The sequence below is a fragment of the Cornus florida genome, unplaced genomic scaffold, assembly GCF_030987335.1.
Source record: "Cornus florida cultivar Cherokee Brave unplaced genomic scaffold, ASM3098733v1 CherokeeBrave_3.0.0_Hap2_Chr05, whole genome shotgun sequence".
In the NCBI taxonomy this organism is placed as follows: domain Eukaryota; kingdom Viridiplantae; phylum Streptophyta; class Magnoliopsida; order Cornales; family Cornaceae; genus Cornus; species Cornus florida.
Window position 1 is genome coordinate 55,008,263 of NW_026775575.1, and position 12,527 is coordinate 55,020,789.

Below are 12,527 nucleotides of genomic sequence, written 5' to 3' on the forward strand. Positions count from 1 at the left end.
ACAACATTTTATTATACTAATTCAAATAAAAATATTTTTATTTTATTTTGTTTGGAGCCTACTGTCCCCTACTAATTAATTATATGAAACAGGGAGCACCGACTGGTATACTAAAAAATATGGTCAACTACACGTGTCTTTCGGAAGCTAATAAGCCTTCAACCACCTCAAAGGATAAGAACGCTGCTCATAAAGGACCCCAAGAGGTAACCATAATTCAAAACATTTTTTAAACATTTTCAAAATTATTATTCAAGAATTTGTACGAATTCAAATATTACCGTCACTTTAATAATTATAATAATTAATAATTTCATATACCACATTGTTTCACTCATAATAAATAATTTGATGAATCGTATTAAAAGATATAAACAACTACATTATTTGTGGTGATTTAAAAAAACAAAAAATTAGAACAGTTGGTGGTTAACATGAATAACATGGATTGATTTTTCTAACAGGAGGAGGTGCTAGGTTTAATACTTCATCGGCCTGGAGTATCATTGGAGGCACTAATGGACGCTAAATTCGACGGAAATGGTGCGGATGATGTGCGTCGTGTATACATCAGGACGAGGTATGATCATGTTCTCATACCGGAACAGCAAGCTGCAATGATTAGAAAATGGCCACCGGCTGAGACCTATATCGTGGACACTGATCATAGTCCACATTCCTCTGACCCTTTCGTGCTCGCTGGGTTGCTAGCCAAAGCTGCAGATTCCATTGAGTGTAACTGAACCTGGGTCTGCATATATAAATGCAATATTTTAAAGCAATACTTTTATGTTTTGTCAATTCATATCTCTCACAGTTCAGTGTAAACAACAGAAAGAGAGGATAGAGCCCTTGGCTTATATTCTTCCTCTACTTGTCTTCTTCACAATTGATACGCAAAATGACAAAAATATGAACATAAAATCATACCTGTCTCATATAATAGAGAACCTGTAGCACAAACCAATGACCATTACAAATTAAAAACAGAGAGCCTGTGAGATTTAAGAATTATGATACATCTGTATGTAGTCTTACCAACTATAGCCACACTTTTTTCCAGGTGGCACTGCAAAATATATCCCATCAAGAATTTTTCTTCTGGCAGGTAACTACATTAAATGAAACAAAGAAATTGAATCAGCAAGCAATAATCCATAAACCATTACAGTGTTTAAGTAAGCTCTTAAGGGTACTGCACAATGGCAATGTTCAGCAGGTTTGAATGCATTCATGGGACGCACCAGTGGAGCATTAAAACCTTAGGTATTTACTAATAGCACTTAACCATGTTTGGGTCCTCAGGATTCAACATATTCAAATAAACAAAATAAAGTGTATAATGCATAGATGCACAATTAGAGGGGATAAAAGAAGATCCGACATGTTTAGAACTAAGCAGACATTTTTATATATTTGTATAAATTTCAAGTACTGCAGCAGATCATATGTATGTCTGGTAGAGAGAAGCAGCAAAACCCTGTCTGTCTGTCTAGAAACTTATCAAGGAATTGGTACCGCTGACCTCGAAATTTTCTGGGAATGAAGATTAAAACCAATACTTCCAAAGAAACCAAAAATAAAAAAATAAAAAATTGAAAAAGAGGAGCCGATACAATGTAATTCTAACTCTCGTACAGAATTGGTGCGTCATGTGAGGCTAACAAAACACCAAAGGCCTACTGAGAAAAAGAGGCAGCAAATATATCTGTTGTATTTTTGAAGTCAAAGAAAGACACCTAGGCACAAAAAGATGATACTTATTCCATAAATTAATCAGCATAAGCAAGTAGAAACCTAATCAAAAGATCCAGTTCAGGTAGAATGCCAAAATAAGAACAGGTACAGATAAAACTTCAAGCAGCATCAGAAGTTCAGAACTCAAAGAAGAGAAGTTTAAAGGGTGGAAAATGCACAAGAGAAAGGGAAATCTTAATAATTATTGCAAATTTTATACACGTGCTTACAAGGAAAAGTTGGAGAAAACTTGCTTTCCAAAGGAAAAGAAAAGAAAAAAAAGTTTGAAGAAAACTTGTGGGTTCCATCAAGGGTATTTTCAAGAATGATCAGGTGCCTTCACACCATATCATCATACTTGCTTGACAGAAAAAAATTATTTAAAAATAAAGCAAAAAACTGTTAAATCAGATAGTGTATATAATTTGACAATCATTACGTTGAGTAAATCCACCCTAATTGATGATGACCTACTGGTTCCTCTAGACCATATGCCTGTGCAACTTCTGTGATTATGATGTTTGTAGACCATGTAGTGGGGTCCACCATAAAAAAATAAATAAAAATAATTAAAAAAAAAACAGATGTTTCCCTTCCGTTGTAGAAAGGCCAATAGAGGAACAAATAACAAACTGAAGTGAACATTGTCAAATTGAATGCTACCCCCAGTTAATTGCAGAGGCTTTGCATCTGCATCATCCCTGATTTCAGGCCTCTCCTGTGGTAAGAATTAGAAGAAAATTATTTCAAGGCACTAAAACAGAAAAATTACCAGAAGAGAAGCTGGAACAGGAAAATGCTACTGTCAACATAACAAACGAAGACTTGAATAAACAAACAAAACCTCAGCATTACAAAATTTGGAACAAAAAGTGCCAAGAAATCGTTTACACCTCCCTAGACAACTTATGTCAAGGTGAAATCCCTAAATGAGAAGCTTGATAAAAGAGTGATTAATAAGAAAAAAAATTATTGGATTAAAACACCAAGTATAAAGAATGATCTGCCACATGCCATGGGCAACTCAACAAGCAACACACATATGCAACATATGGTCATTTGCATAGTGAAAGCCACAATGCTATTTGTGAGGATAAGAATTTACCACAGATTTTCACATGGCAAGGATGTCATGGTATTACTTGGTGATTGCAGGACTAGAAGGGCTAATTCTGTTAAGTTGTTTTTACAAATTGTCAATCCTACCTTTGATAGTTCCTTCCCAAATAAGAGTGATTGGTCCTCCAAATGTTCCTTAAAACTACTTTAGTCAGGAACGTTCACTTGGTTGGATCTCTCACCATTGGCTAGTGCTGCAAGTCAGTGGAACCAGTAGATAGTCTACTTGTTCACGCTATCCTGCATTGTTAATATGTTCTCTTGTATGTTCATAGTCTGGAGTTTCCTTGGACTAACCTAACTGGCTTTCTTGGGATCACTATTACTTGCTAGCATATTGAAAATTATGGTGCTAAAGGAAAATCCCCGAATTTTTGTCATAATGAGCAACTATTGAGGATTTGAAGAAATGTAAAGAATAATATTTCATTAGGAAAGCTGGGACATTTCAAAAATAAAGAACAAATTAATTAGCCTTTATTTAATATTTCCTCTTGATTATCTTGAGATGGGGATTCCTCACCCTACCTCAGGTTACTTTTTATAAAAACATACATTATTCAAGAGAAATTTTGTCATGTAAGAAAATGTGCAAGATGGAAATAAATCACAACAAAAATAATAAACACAAAGCTTCATAAAAGAAGAGGGTTCTTTTTTCTTTTTCCATCTACATTCAGAAAAAGAAAAAAAGACAGACAGAGAGCATGAAGTGAAAATATAGCACAATTACACACTTCCATTGTAACGAGACAGATGTTTCATTATCCTTTATTCTTTTATACTTTGTTTGGTACGAAGGATGGAAAAATGGGTGGAAGGGAGGACGGGGAAAATGGATGAGACATTTCTAGGAAAGGAAAGGTGGTGTCTCCCATTTCTTTCTTTCTTTCATAAAGAATAAGGATAAATGAACAAAACAAAATTCAGCCAAAACAAAAGGTACTTCATGAAAAATCTTCAGTGTCTTTTCAGATTCTGAATTGTTTCTCATGAAACATATCAAATCATTATATCATGAAATAAATGCAAACCACGCTATCAATTAATTTAAACTACAGACCAGCAGAGCAAATATTGAGTCACATACACTTAACAGGATTTATTGAATCTGAAACAGCTTTGATGATATACATAGGAACTCGAAAAATACCTAGAGTAACTGAAACCTCTGTATAGTCTCACGATATACACTGCCAAGAAAGTTGAGTGGAAGAGATCGCTGGAGCAGGAGCCCATAACCTATGCATACCAAAGATGATATGTTATGTGTCTGACCACTATTAATCAATTTAAAGATATAGACGTTGAAAGACTAGTTAAGTAGCAATTTTACCAAATCACCAACTATCATCTCGCCATTCATAATTCCATGTGAACACAAAACAATAGCAGCTGAAAGAGCTGTGCTAAATATCACACTTTGGCCAAAGTTTAAAAAGGCCAGGCTACATTGCATTTTTAAAGCAGCATCTTCATACCCTGAAAAAAAAAACATCATCATCATCATGTACAGCTTATCATATATATATATATATATATATATATATATATATATATATATATATATATATATATATATATATATATTTATTTGTCAGTGTGTCAAGAATTACAGAATATTAATTTGAATTATACATTATATTAAAGTGAAGAAGAATACTAAAAAAAGGTCTTAAGTCTTAACCCATGATGGAAAACCATAACAATGACAATCTCTATCCAAAATATCATTCCACTTATCCTATCTGGTTGGTTAGGTGACAAAACCCACTCAATTTGATTACAAAAGCAGGTATCAGCACATGGATCTGCATCTATGCACATTAGAAAACAACAACTGCAGCAAGTTCAGCAACAACCATACCTAAACCACTTAATGTTGACTACATAATTCCTGTTTTGCAATTCAGCTAATATTTAGTATGCAATTCCTATCCACCATTCAGCTATAGTTAAATCATGGTGAGCAACTTCTATAAACACTAAACAACTTACACTTTAAGATCTCGTCATATTTTTCAGCTTCGTAACTCTCATTGTTGAAATATTTAACAATCTGAAAATGAAAGAACCTTAGTTCTCGTGGGATTCGGTCCCCTTTTGATCGCTTTTTATACAATCTTACTTATCAAAAAAAGAAGGAAAGAACCAGAAAGAATGGAGAGGACAAGGAAAATAGAGCAATCAATGTCACATGAAAAGAAAAATATTCATGGAAGATAAATAAATACTTCCCCTCATAATTGATGAGTGAATCAATTGCCCTTCTATTTGCATCATTATCAGCTTTGTTCATGGCCTTCCTAAACTTAGTCCTCCACTGGAGAAGATATATGGAGGGAAAGGCTTTCAGGGTAATGTATAACAGCACAATTTCCACCAACTTAAGAGGACAAAGCAAACAATAAATAAATAATATAAAATTTTAAACTGTATAGTGGTACTTCTTCACCTTCCGAAGTAGAAGGTCGTGGGTTCAAGCCCACATAGGGGGGCATACTGATTCGACGAACCAAGAATTCCATGAGGATATAATCATTGTGAAATCCATATACGATCCTCAAAATCGTGGGCTCCTTAGTTGACTTCTCATATGCCAATCCTAATATTTAGCCTTGTAATGTTATTCTCATGGCCTTTCTAAGTTAAAGCCTGCTGTGGTCCAAATATCAATATAAAACAGACACATAAACCCATTTAAATTTCCTAAATGAACAATTATATCAATTTTTTCCCATATTCTCTTCAACAAAATAGATCTGATTCATCATACTGTTGACTGCTCTTTGTATTTCAGGCCATTTGGCTCCCCTAACTAGTAAGGATTCAATGCTTTTTTGCCCCGGTAAGGTAAATTGTAAATAAGGATTTGATCTTGCTCTGTTTTTAATTGTTTTCTTCTCTTTTTTTGTGTGTGCCTGTTTCTTTGCTATGACAGGTACCAACAGGGAGAGAAGTCCACCTAAACACACAACTTCAGGCCAATCATTGCCTCTTTCCTCCCAAAATTTCCCAATTCAGATAGTTTGTTTCAGACCAACTGATCTTTTATCCACCTCCCCTCCATCAAAAAAAAAAAAAAGTCTTGTCTTAGACTTTGTCAAATAGTATTTGAATACTGAGTAATAAAAATAAATAAATAAATAAAATCCTATGTAAGTAGAATAAAATTATGTTATGTTACTAAAATGATGAATGTTGAGTGATAATTTGAACTGTTTCCGTCTTATCATTTAAGATAAACGCAAATTGCAATGTGCTGTCATAGTTTTTTTCGGAAATTGCAAAGTGTAACCCCTACCTATCCACCCCCCAGAGAGCAAAAAAGAAACAAAAGAAGGAAAATAATCTGCAGAGGAAGATGTACCTGGGTTACACTCAATGTGAATATAACATTTGCAGCAACTGAATGAGAAGTGATCCATGCAAATGATGCTCCAAATTTGTATGCCAGTATCGCTGATACCGTGGATATCTGGAAGGATACAAGATAAATTGTAGAACTTATATTCAGGGACAGGGAAACAAGATAGGGTAGAAATGTGTTCATGACAAAATATTGAGCTAAAAACTATAGCGCAAGCAGGAAATTAAGAGCCCATATCACCGACACTACAACTCTTTATCTCGGATGGCAAAATGTAGAAGTAATAGAATCCAGGACAGCTTCTCTGTTGTACACGCGCACACACACTTAGGGACGGCAACGGGGCGGGTTTGGGTACCCCCACCCCGTCCCCATCCAAAACCGATTAAATGGGGTACCCTCCCACCCCGTCCCCGCCCCCGTTTAAGTTTCCCCGCCCCGCCCCATTTAATCCCTCAGTTAAATTTTGCCCCTGCTTTTTTATTTTGGTCAAATACACTTTCATTTGAATCATTCCAATATAATAGAACCCCAAATTGATACATAACAGAAGCTAATCTTTCTACAAAGGATGAATAAATGGCTGAAGAGTGAAAAAAAAAAGATTTAGGGTTCCATTATTATATTATTACACATATATATATATATATATATAGGAAATTAATTTAATTACCAACCTAAACTTGGTGGTGCGGGGCCCCTTCTCCTGCCACTTCCCCGAACCAGCGCTGGTTTTCTCCCCTCAAACCCATCCCCGCCCAAATTCCATAAACGGCCCCCCAAACCAGTTTAAACAGGGCGGGTACCTGCCCCCGCGGAGTAAATTGCCATCCCTAACACACTATACGTTATGCCGATTAAAAACAATAAATGCTAAAGATTCATACCTCTAAGAAGGTGGGTAAAACGTTGAATACCATGGATGAAAGAATAAAATTTATTGCACGGCTACCACCATCTAATTCGATTTAAAGCACCTGTTTCTCAACTGCAAATATAATGACCAAGATAAAAACAGAAAACCAGTTATGCAATATAACTCTTAAGAACAAATATACTATATTAAAAAAGTGATTGCTATTGTAATCAAAACCATTGAAAACAGGATGTGCATCATTAGTTTGAATAATATAAATATGCTCTGACGCATTGGCCCAACATTGAGTAAGTCTGAATTCATGGTTTTACTGTATATGCAATAATGCATACCAATATGGCTCCTGAAGATTGAAGTGAAAACTGAGTCTGCATTTTACACAGTTCTTTAGGCTGTGGCTATTTTCCTGAGAAAATCCAGGAGAATGTGGGATTAAAGAATCTTCAACATGAGGAGAATGTGCATCTAATGAAGGGTCTAGCAGTAGCAGTACTGTTCATGAATTATTGCGGAGTTACAATGTTTATTTTATAATGCTGGGAAAAAAAAAAAAAAAAATTGTTAGTATGTAAGAGCTAACACTACAAACATCAATTTTGAACTTAGTAATGAACATAGTAAAGGAGGTTAAATTGCTAAAATAACTGACTGCTATGGACTTGTCTTCACCTTCTTTCTTTTTTTGTTTTGTTTATGTTTTTGGTTAGGTACTCTTGCCTGCCCTTTGTCTTCCACTCTTCCCCTTCTTCAGGCTTCAAGAATCAATGTCTCCTCAATGTCGTCATTAGCAGATTAAACACGCAAGCAATATACACGTCTATGAGAATCATACAACAACAACAATCAAACCTTTTTCCCAACTACTTGGGGACGGCTGTCTATGAGAATCATCAAATCCAAATCTCTTTCTCAAAATTTCAGACAGGATCTAAACATTGCAGCTTCTACGATTCTCATATCTAGAATTATAAAATTCAAAGAACCAACAAACATATTCCACAATGACAGCAATGTCTTTTGACAACTATAAGGACAGTTATTTGCTGTACAGACTGCACCAATACAATCTTTTGTATTAATATCACTCTGTAAACTGAAAACTTGGCCAAAATGGAAAAGAAGAAAAAAGGAAGAAGAAAACAACATATGGCAGCCCAATATTACAATCTTTCCAATTTTAGTGGATGTCCAAGAAGGGACCACAATATTACAATCTATGTCATGGTAGATAAAAAAAACAACTATTATCAAAAGAATATTTCTAGTGAGCTGAACAGAACATTCTCCAGACAATACCTAAGATGATACCGAAGGTCAAGCTCATGCAAATGTGAAAAGACCTGCAAAAGTTAAATCTGCTTTACATGTCACAACTGACAAGCAAGAAATTAGGATCAAATCAGAAAAATGTCATGTAACTGTAAGTATAGAACAATAGAAGCATGAGCAAGACAAAAATTTATGCAAATTTAATAGTGCTAAGTTATGGGTTGCACCATTACACGTCAAACACTGCATAATTTATCAATTAGGGACCCAGCAAGTTGACATTTTCCATATAGTGAAACAGTTAAAATTAACAACTTAATTTTATTTCCTCCTCTATTTATTATCATCCTTAAATTTTGTTGCAAGATCATCTTCGTTATCAGCAAAACTATTTTGATGATGATGATGACGATGATGATAAAAAAAATAATTGGTATGAGAATTGTCTGCTTAGAAATTCAAAATTCTATTTCCCACCATCTTCTTTGCATATGTGTGCAGTTAGATGGAACTTATCCTGCAGATTACAGGTCCTTTTATTTGGGTACGTGCTGGTTATATTGAGCTGCTTCACAATGTTGTACCTTTTGTATTCCAACATTTTACCCTTTTTTTCTTCTATTAAAATCTCTTTTATCCAACAAAAAAAGAAGGCTGATACAACAATCAAATATATCATTAAGTTACAATAAGGACATAGGAATGAGAGAAGAAAAGAGGTGGTCCACTGAGTTTCAACGGTCATCTCATCTATTTTAGACCTAAAAGTAAGAGAAGAAAATTTTAGAGCTAATGATAATATTATGCTAATAATGTACATAAGTTTAATAGTCAATTAATTCCAATGAAGAAGGAAAGGGGGAAATTGTAAGGGTCATTTTCCAATATATGTCCTGAATCAGTACATGTATGAAAAGAAAAACCACTACTTTCTTACCTTTCTAGATACTGATTGGATTGTTCGCAATGCCACCTTAGAAAATACAGCAGTTAGCAACTCTGGAGCAATGGATATGAATGGGAGTATAAGAATGGGAAAGACAAGTCTCAAGTGAATTACCATTGAAAGCAGACGGCTCAGTTCGTGCTATTCCATATCCGATTGAAACGGCTGCTGGGCTCACGAAAAGAGCTAAAACAGTTGAATTAGCAGCGGTAAATGCAGCAAGAGTACTAGCATTCCCAGTTGCTGTTGTCAACCAGTCCACGGCAAGCTTGAATAGAAACACCACAAACTTGTTCAGTAATCAATAGTCAATCACTACATTTACTTCCTAAACAACAATTAATTACTGAACCAATAATAATTACAGAGACTAGAGAGACAAACTACCACCCACCTTAGCTTCAATCAGAAAAACCCAAAGGCAATAACCACCCACAAAATAATACAAGACATAAGGAGCCCCAATATATATATATATACATGTATCAGCAAACACGCACAAGTCAGTGTTTGTGTGTGTGGTGTAGAATTCGACTTACAGGTTTTTGTGGAGGTCTGCGGGTGGAATCTGAGAGAGAGCCGTTAAGGTGTTTGAAGAAATGCGAGGTCGTTCTGGAAACATCACACGCGCCGACCAGAAAACTCACTGCTAAAATATACGATTCATATGATTGTATCGTCCTGAGCCACCAACACTGAGACATCGTCCGGTTGTGAATGATTTTGAATCGAAAGAGCGACAAGGGACGAGAGTTTTGTGACAACAAGTGCAATGACAATTCATTATCGCCATCTCTCTACCTTACGCAGGAAGAGCTCGCGAGCCCTGAAGCACATTGAAGCGATCGTCGCTTGCATTCTCTACAATTTTAGACGTAAACGATGATCGAACCGTATTACTAGTTAGGAATGTTTTTTTATTTTTATTTTTATTTTTTTTTTTTTTTTACAGCAGCTAATAAATTATTGGTTTTATAGTAATGTAATAATTTTTTGTTATAGTAGGGAATGAATTATTAAATTAATCTGTAAAAAAAATTATTAAATTTATCTATGGGGATAATGATGTGATAGTTTTATTTATTTATTATTATTAAAAGTAAATGAATTATTAAATTTACCTTTAATGAGTTTATGTTTATGGTTTATTTTTATAAATTTTAAAAAGTTAAATGGATAATATTATTAAATAAAAATAGTATATTTTCTTTTTAAACTTATAATACATATCACTGAGTGGTACACTCCATTTAAAATAAAATATAATTTTTTATTTGCATTATTGGTAGTTTGACTCGTTTTATTCTTTTGGCAGTAAAAAAATAGACTAATTTAGTACACAAAATTTTCGCCAATGCATCATCTAAGAGGTGTCAAATATACGCAGTTTTACTTGTGCATCATTTTATTACAAGTTATGAATGCAAGGCTTTCCCTCCACTTTCATAGAATATGTATTTTCACAACATTTTATATCAATAATTCAGCAACAAACATCAAATTGAATATTTATTTTCCTCGTATTATGTGATAAAGTAACTTAGGGAGTGTAAATGATATATATGATATACCATACCATCCCAAGTGCATCACCGACCTACTATAATTAGGAATTCGAGCATTTCATTGGAGACTTGTAATTAGGAATGGCAACGGGAAGGATATGGAGCGGGTTTGTTTAAATTCGTATCCGTCCTGGTTAAGTATGGACAAATTCATACCCACTTTATATTCACAACGAATTTTAATTTCACAAGTCATACTTACCCCGTTAGGAGATGAATGTACCCGTACCCATGAAACCAACCCTTCTAATTGATTACTATTCAAGCCTAGACTCTTCAAATTGTTGCGCTCTGAGAAATTGGCTGGAATCGAACCATGAAAGTGATTCATTCGCAAATCTAGCAATACGAGCTCACTGCCCAAACATTGTGGAATTACATTGCTCAAGCTGTTATTGGACGGATCAAGAAGTCTGAACGACTAAGGTAATTGGGCCTGTGAAATTATCATGGTCAGATTGGACAACGACGAAGGCAATGGATTGTAGCTCAGATCCAAGATGGTGAGATCAGTACATACGTGCATTCATTTTGTTGCTGTGAAATCCAAAACTAACTGTGCATTCATTTTGTTGCTGTGAAATCCACCACCAATTTTCAATTTTTGGCAAAGATATTAGAGATTCTCACATATAAGGGTTGTGGACGCTGTGCTTCAGAGGAATGTGCATCCATTGGGCACAAGTGACAACACACAGCGGCGTAGGGAGTTCTTGAGAGTACAAGGCATTATTTATACAATTTAACTTTATAACTGTACCATGTGGGAGATGATTCCTTAATTTTAATTTTGAATTACAAAAATTCATCAAGTGAGTTTTTTTTTTTTATTATTATTTTTTCTTTTTTGTCAAATTCACAGTAAGTTGAGTTCATAACAAATTGACTATTCATGATGCAAACATTATTTACTGCAATCTATTGGGACCCACACGATATAGAAATCGGACTAAAGTCAATCACATTGATGTTATCTATCACATTGGCGTAATTTCAATAATCATTGAGATATTATTCCTGTCTCAGGAGAAAAGTAAAATGAAAAAAGAAATTGTAAAAATAAAAAAAGAAGAAGATTGTATCAAAATATAATAATTTTCATCAAAATGAAAGGAAAAAAAATTAATATAATTGTCATGATATTTTGAACTGATACCTGCCAACTCCAATGAAGTCATCACTTAGGGCTCACTTGTACTGTCATGTGAGAAGTTTGGCAAGTTTTATCCATCATTGAAGGGATTCACTGCACTCGAAATTTGAGAACACTTTTCTTTTCACAATTGCTTTTAAATTTGTACTTACTCAAGACCAAAAGTAAAATAAAATGTACATTTACTCTAAGGGTAATTTACACAAACCTCTTTTATAATTTGTCATAATTACAAAGACTTCCCCTTTAATCTGAGAATTTACTCGGACCTCTCCTAAAATTAAAAATATCATTCATTACATATTGATCTTAAAAAATTGACAATTTTTATTTTTTTATTAATTAATTAATTTATTTTAATTTCGTAGTAAAAATAAACTCTGACCATCAAGTGTGAGAATAAGAATTTCAATATAGAAAAAAAGACTTAAAAATCAAAGAACATCTTCTTTTAGATTTTTCCTCCCACCTTCTCTAAAAAAAATAAATCA

The 12,527-nt window shown here is 34.2% G+C and overlaps 1 long non-coding RNA gene across 10 annotated transcripts; it reads right to left on the reverse strand.

Moving 5' to 3' along the window:
- Nucleotides 1–267: 267 nt before the first annotated feature.
- LOC132306517 (uncharacterized) lies at nt 268–9,324 on the reverse strand. Of its 10 annotated transcripts, XR_009482036.1 has the most exons (12): nt 8,400–8,439; nt 7,773–7,920; nt 7,436–7,639; nt 7,144–7,214; nt 6,904–7,067; nt 6,227–6,334; nt 4,193–4,338; nt 4,010–4,098; nt 2,401–2,455; nt 1,039–1,112; nt 931–951; nt 268–745 (listed from the first exon to the last, which is right to left on the reverse strand). It is a non-coding gene; the product is annotated as an uncharacterized LOC132306517 (long non-coding RNA). The 10 variants fall into 10 exon arrangements; XR_009482035.1 differs by lacking the exons at nt 6,904–7,067; nt 7,773–7,920 and adding an exon at nt 9,310–9,324 and having other exon boundaries at nt 7,114–7,214; nt 7,436–7,509; nt 8,400–8,458; XR_009482031.1 differs by lacking the exon at nt 6,904–7,067 and having other exon boundaries at nt 7,114–7,214; nt 7,773–7,855; nt 8,400–8,445.
- Between the last annotated feature and the right edge of the window lie 3,203 nt (nt 9,325–12,527).